The sequence below is a fragment of the Cicer arietinum genome, chromosome 3, assembly GCF_000331145.2.
Source record: "Cicer arietinum cultivar CDC Frontier isolate Library 1 chromosome 3, Cicar.CDCFrontier_v2.0, whole genome shotgun sequence".
Lineage (NCBI taxonomy): Eukaryota > Viridiplantae > Streptophyta > Magnoliopsida > Fabales > Fabaceae > Cicer > Cicer arietinum.
In genome coordinates, this window is record NC_021162.2 from 7,360,750 (window position 1) to 7,367,220 (window position 6,471).

The 6,471-nt window shown below is 33.6% G+C and overlaps 1 pseudogene; it reads left to right on the forward strand.

Annotated features, from left to right (window-relative positions):
* Positions 1-5,903: 5,903 nt before the first annotated feature.
* On the forward strand, positions 5,904-6,017 carry LOC113785921 (small nucleolar RNA R71; annotated as a pseudogene).
* Positions 6,018-6,471: the final 454 nt, after the last annotated feature.

A 6,471-nucleotide genomic window follows, 5' to 3' on the forward strand; every position in this document is an offset into this window, starting at 1 on the left:
TATAGAGGTTCCAGATGGAAAATGCTAAGGCTGTAAGTACTCCTCTTGCTACTCATTTTAAATTGAGTACTAGTCAGAGTCCTACCAATGAAGCTGAAAAATTAGATATGCAACGAGTTCCTTATGCATCTGCTGTGGGTAGTTTAATGTATGAAATGGTGTGTACAAGGCCTGATATTGCACATGATGTTGGTACAGTTAGTAGGTTTTTGTCTAATCCAGGTAGAGAGTATTGGAATGTTGTGAAATGGATTTTGAGGTATCTTCGTGGTACTACCAGTTTGAGGCTTTGTTTTGGAGGTGATAAGCCTACTCTTGTGGGATATACTGATTCTGATATGGCTGGAGACATTGATTCCAGAAAGTCTACTTCAGGCTACTTGATTAAGCTTGCAGGGGGAGTTGTGGCATGGCAATCCAGATTGCAGAGGTGTGTTGCATTGTCCACTACTGAGGCAGAGTTCATTGCCATTACAGAAGCATGCAAGGAATTGTTATGGTTGAGGAAATTCTTGCAGGAGCTTGGTTTTGTTCAAGATAAGTATTTGCTATTTTGTGATAGTCAAAGTGCAATTCATCTTGGTAAGAACTCAACCTTTCATTCTAGGTCCAAGCACATTGATGTTAGGTATCATTGGATACGTGATGTTTTGGATGCTGGATTGTTGGAATTGGCCAAGATTCATACAGATGATAATGGTGCTGATATGATGACCAAGGCATTACCGAGAAGCAAGTTTGAAACTTGTTGTGAGATCGCCGGTTTGGCGGTCACCTCCACATAGTTGTGAGGGGGAGATATGTTGGGTTTTGAGCTCCCTTCCTATGTGGAGAAAGGCCCAATATGTGCAAGCCCATGTGTCTCACTTAACCAAGTGGAGAGAGGTCAGATTAGTGGGCATGTAAGAGCTGAATTCAGAGAGAGAGGCAAAGAGAAAAGTGAGAGAGGAAGAGTAAACCCTATTTTCGCATAAAACAGAGAAGCTGCATTAGATTCGCGATTTCTCCTTCGTTCACCATCGGATCGGGCTGGAATCTGGACAGCAGGTTCGTGACTCGTGGTACTTCATTCTAACCGTTTGGATCGTCGATCAGAGTTCTGAGGTGGGAGAAATTGAACTCGGACAGCATCAGTTTTTCTGGTTTTTTTGCTGAACTTTGTTCTCAATTTCATGTTTGTTTTCTCATTGTTTTGGCTGATTGTTGTGCTGGTTACCTTGCTATTTTTGGCTGGTTACTGAGCACGAATTTGTGCCATATTTGAAACTCTCTTGTACCCATATTTTGATCATAGTGGAGCTCTATTACTGGCTTGGTCCTGTGGTTGTTTACTTCTCACATTGAGAAGGTTTTTCCACGTTAAAATTATTGTGTCATTTGTGATGGTGATTTTAGTTGCTGTGATTATTTGTTGATTGCTCCTCACAGATTCTTGCAAGTTTGGGAAATTGATTATCTGCTGTATATTGCTCTGTTAGAGTTGTTATTGTATTTGTTGTTGAATTTCCCATTAAAAATTAGAGTATAGGAGTATGATACGGTAAAATAAACATCTCAATTATATTGACATACTTAAACTATCATATATTATTTACAGGATCTTAATGAATATATTAAAATAAAAAGAGGAAAAAACAAAAGAATTTGGAGTACTATATCAAAACTCAAGGTAATAAATAAGTGGATACTTTATTACTGTTTGGTTAAAAACTTTACTATATATTATGAAATAAAATTATGGTGAAGGAAAAAATAATGCATTTGTCATAACAACGTCATACTCAACAACCTAATATGAGAAGTTAACAAAATCTTAGGAAGACTCAATTTATCTTTAATGAAAACATAAATTATTTTATGTCAATCTTCTTTGTAAAAACCACAAACAACCGGACTCGAATTCGGAACTATGTTATTTCACTAAATCACATAATGATTAGACCGACATTAATCGTATAAATGGAATGTTGAGAGTGTGATTTAACCGTGTAGATTGAATAGTTTGATTTAATATAAATTAATAAATATGAATTTTTAGAAATAATTTAAATGTGGAATAAGTATAATAATAGAAAATTTAGATTAATTGAGATGAATATCAAAGTTTGAAGTGACACATTTGTCAACAACTATTAGTCTCAAATGTGTGTTATATTTTTTGTGCAGTCCACAAAAGTTCAATTTTTTGCAGTTGATCGAAATAATTGTTTATAAAACTACGAGATAGTTCAAAAAATCTTATAAAAATTAATTTAATTAATTGATATGAAAATTATATATTTCACTTCAAAAAAAAAAAAGAAGAATATTTATCTTGAAAATATAGTTTCATTCCTTTTTTTTACTCAATTTTGATAGTCCTATTGCTAGACAAAAAATTGTTAATATTAGATATTAATTAATTTGCTATTTAAAGTCTAATAAAAACATAATTTTATCGGTGACATATTATTTTGTTTATTCGACCTAGTTTTTATACAAAGACAAAATTAACAAATGAATCAATAAGAACAACAAACCCATAAAAATAAAATAAAACTTTTTAAAGTTTAGAAATCTAATTTTCGGCATGAATTATACCGATCATTTTGATGGTTGGTCTCTGAAGTACTTCGCGGCGGTAAGTCATAAATATATTATTTTCTGTGAGGTATTGAATGGAAAGTGGAGGTTAAAATGGAAATAAATAAAGATCAATTATGAAAATATACAGTGAAGGGATTAATTATACATGAAGTTAAACTTATTAGTCTAACGTAATTAAAACATAAAACAAAATTAAACTTATAAATAGATAACTTTAAATGAAGCTTTGAAATTAAAATAGGTGTCGAAGTATGAATATCATATTTTATCTTTTTAATTTATTTTCTTGCAAATTTATATAGTAAATTATTATTATTGTATTATAATATTTTACACATTTTTTATACATTAGTGACAAATATTTGTCTAAATTATAGTTAATATAATATAATTATGGTTACACTTTTATCTATAAGATATTTAAGAGACATACTATAATCAAATACACATTTATCATTTTTTTATCTTGGAAGAGATGATAAATTTCACCATAATTAATTCACAATCTAACAATATCGACAATTGTCAGTTGAACTGAGAATTAAAAACAATACATATTTATCTTTTAATTAACCTTGGAATGATCATCTTTTAACTAATTAATTGGGACAAATATTTGTCTTATTGAAATTACGTTCACAACTAATAACATTTTCCCCACACTTTTCAATGGTAAACATGTAGGAACGAAACTTGTCAATGACAAACACCGCTACCAATAGCTCTTTCTCGATTGTGGCATAATTAACTTGAGCTTCATCCAAAGTCCTGCTGGCATAATAGATAACATGAACTTTCTTATCTTTTCTCTGCCCCAACACTGCACCTACAACAAAGTCGTTAGCATCACACATGATTTCAAATGCAAGACTCCAATAAGGTGGTTGCATAATCGGGGGGGGATATCAATGCTTCTTTTAACCTGCAAAATACTCAAGACAAAATTCATCAAAGACAAAAGCTACATCCTTTAGGAACATACTGGTTAGAGGCTTAGAAATCTTAGAAAAATCTTTAATGAATCGGCGGTAAAATCCAGCATTCCCTAAGAAACTTCTCACTTCTTTTACAAAGGTGGGAGGTGACATTTTCTCTATTACCTCAATTTTTGCTTTGTCTATGTCCAAGAATAATTCCTAATTTGACACAAGATTAACTTGTTCACACCTTTCAAGTACCTTTTCGAGATTGACCAAACAATTATAAAGCTAGATCTATACACATAAAAGACATCCATAAATACTTCCATTATATCCTCAACAAAATCAGAAAAAATTGACATCATGCAACGTTGAAAGGTAGGAGGGGCATTGCACAAACCAAAAGGCATTCTCCTATAAGCGTAAGTGCCATAAGGACAAGTAAATGTGGTTTTCTCTTGGTCGCTAGGATGGATGAGAATTTGAAAAAATCCAGAATAGCTATCCAAATAGAAAAAATGTGAATGCTTTGCTAACCTTTCTAACATTTGGTCAATAAAGGGGAGAGAAAAGTGATCATTATGAGTTGCTTTGTTCAGTTTTATGTAATCTATACACATCCTCTACCCCGTAAATGTCCTAGTTGCAATGGATTCATTTTTTCATTTTTAACAACAATGATACCTCCCTTTTTTGGAACTACTTGAACGAGACTAACCGATTTGCTATCAGAGATAGGGTAAATTACCCCAGCATCTAGGAGTTTAAGTACCTCTTTTTTCATAAAGTTAGACAAATTAAATTCAATCTTTTCATCACCTACATTGAAGACAAGCTTCCCATGTTTCACATCAATAACAACTCCTATTGTGGCTATAAAAGGTCTCCCAAGAAGAATTGGGACTTGGGAGTCCTCTTCCATTTCCAACACCACAAAATCAGTCGGTATAAACAATTGTCCTACTTTGATAGGAACATCCTATAATATTCCCATCGGATACTTGATAGATCAATCAACTAGCTGTAAGGAAATGTTTGTGGGCTTTAACTCACCCACATCAAGCTTCTTACAAACTGACAAAGGCATGAGGCTTATACTAGCTCGAAGATCACACAAAGCATGTTCAAAACCCATATCACCAATAACACAATGAATAGAAAAAATTACAGGGTCTTTAAGTTTAAGAGGCAATTTATTTTGAATTATGGCACTACATTTCTCAGTTAAAGCGATTGTCTCATTGTCGTCAAGTTTTCTTTTGTTTGACAACATTTCTTTCAAAAATTTAGCATATGACGGCATTTGAGACAGTGTTTCGGTGAACATAATGTTTATATATAATTTTTTTCAAAAGTTCCACAAACTTCCTAAATTGCTCCTCAATTTTAGCCTCGACGAATCTTTGGGGAAATGGTATGGGTGGTTTGTATGGTGTCGGAGGCACATAAGGTTTTTCTTTTTCCTCATATACCCTTTCACTTGATGGTTGGGTTCTTTCATTCTCATTCCTAAGATTCACTTCCACATCACTACCCTTGGGTTCCTCTAATAGTTTTCCGTTTCTTAAGGTGACAACATTTAATTGTCCCTTGGGGTTAGGTTTGCCTCGAGAATACACCGAGAGATCTAGAGGATGAAGCAACTAGTTGAGCCACTTGGGTGATTTATGTTTCCAACATTTTATTGTGTGTGGCCATGGAATCTACCTTAGATGCTAACTGCCTAAGTGCTTCATTCATTGACTTGTTTTGATTTTTAAACTCCTCATTTTGTTTTGTTTGAGTCAACACAAAATTTTCCAGTAAATTTTCTAAGCAAAATTTTCCAGTAAATTTTCTAAGCTAGACTTTTCGGGGATGTTGAAAGACTTTGGTCCTTGAAAACCGGGAGGTCTAACCATTGGTTGGGGGATGGGATTAAGGGGAGGATTTTTGTAGGAAAAAATTGGATGATTCATCCACCCTTGATTATAAGTATTTGAAAAATGGTCCCCTTTTTATGGATTGTTAAGATAATTAAGTTGCTCATTACCCACCCCACCATTAGCAGACATTCCGACTTGGCATTCAATAGTCACATGACCAATAATAACACAAAATTCACAACGAGAAACATTTGGTTTGACATCATTTACATTTAATTTTTCAAATTTTTGAAATAATGCATCTACCTTAGAAGCAATATGATCTAATGCATCAACTTCATACACGCCTCTTTTCTTCTAAGGAGATCGATCACTTGACCATTGGTAGTGGTTTTGTGCCATGTCTTCAATTAGAGCATATGCTTCTTCTATGTTCTTGTTCATCAATGCTTCTCATGCATCATCATCTATTGTCATTCTTGTAATGTTTGAGAGTCCTTTGTAGAATGTATGGACAATTAGCCATCTCTCCAGCCCATGATGAGAGCACAATCTCAATATCTCTTTGAATCGCTCCCAAGCTTCATAGAGAGATTTTCCTTCCTTTTGAGAAAAACTTGTGATTTAATTTCTCAATTATGCGGTTTTTTCCTGTTGGAAAATATCTAGCAAGGAATGCTTGCTTTAACTGATCCCATGTGGTAATGGATTCAGAAGGCAATGAATATAGTCAAGCTCTAGCTTTATCCCTTAATGAAAAAGGGAAAAGTCTTAGTCTAATGACGTCACTAGTCATTCCATTCATTTTCAAAGTATCACAATACTCTAAAAAAAATAGAAAAATAGAGGTTTGGATCATCCGTTGGAGTACCAGAGAATTGGATTTGTTGTACCATAGATAGTAACAAAGGTTTTAATTTAAAATTGTTAGCCTATATCGTCGGACGCGCAATACTCAAATGCAGAACCGTAGTATTGGGATAGGCATATTCTTTCAAGGTTCTATTTTCAGCCATTTTTTTAAATCTTTTTCTTGTTCAGAAATGTTTTTCTCTCTTCTTCTCCTATGAAAAAATCTTTCTATCTCGGGTATTGGTTCA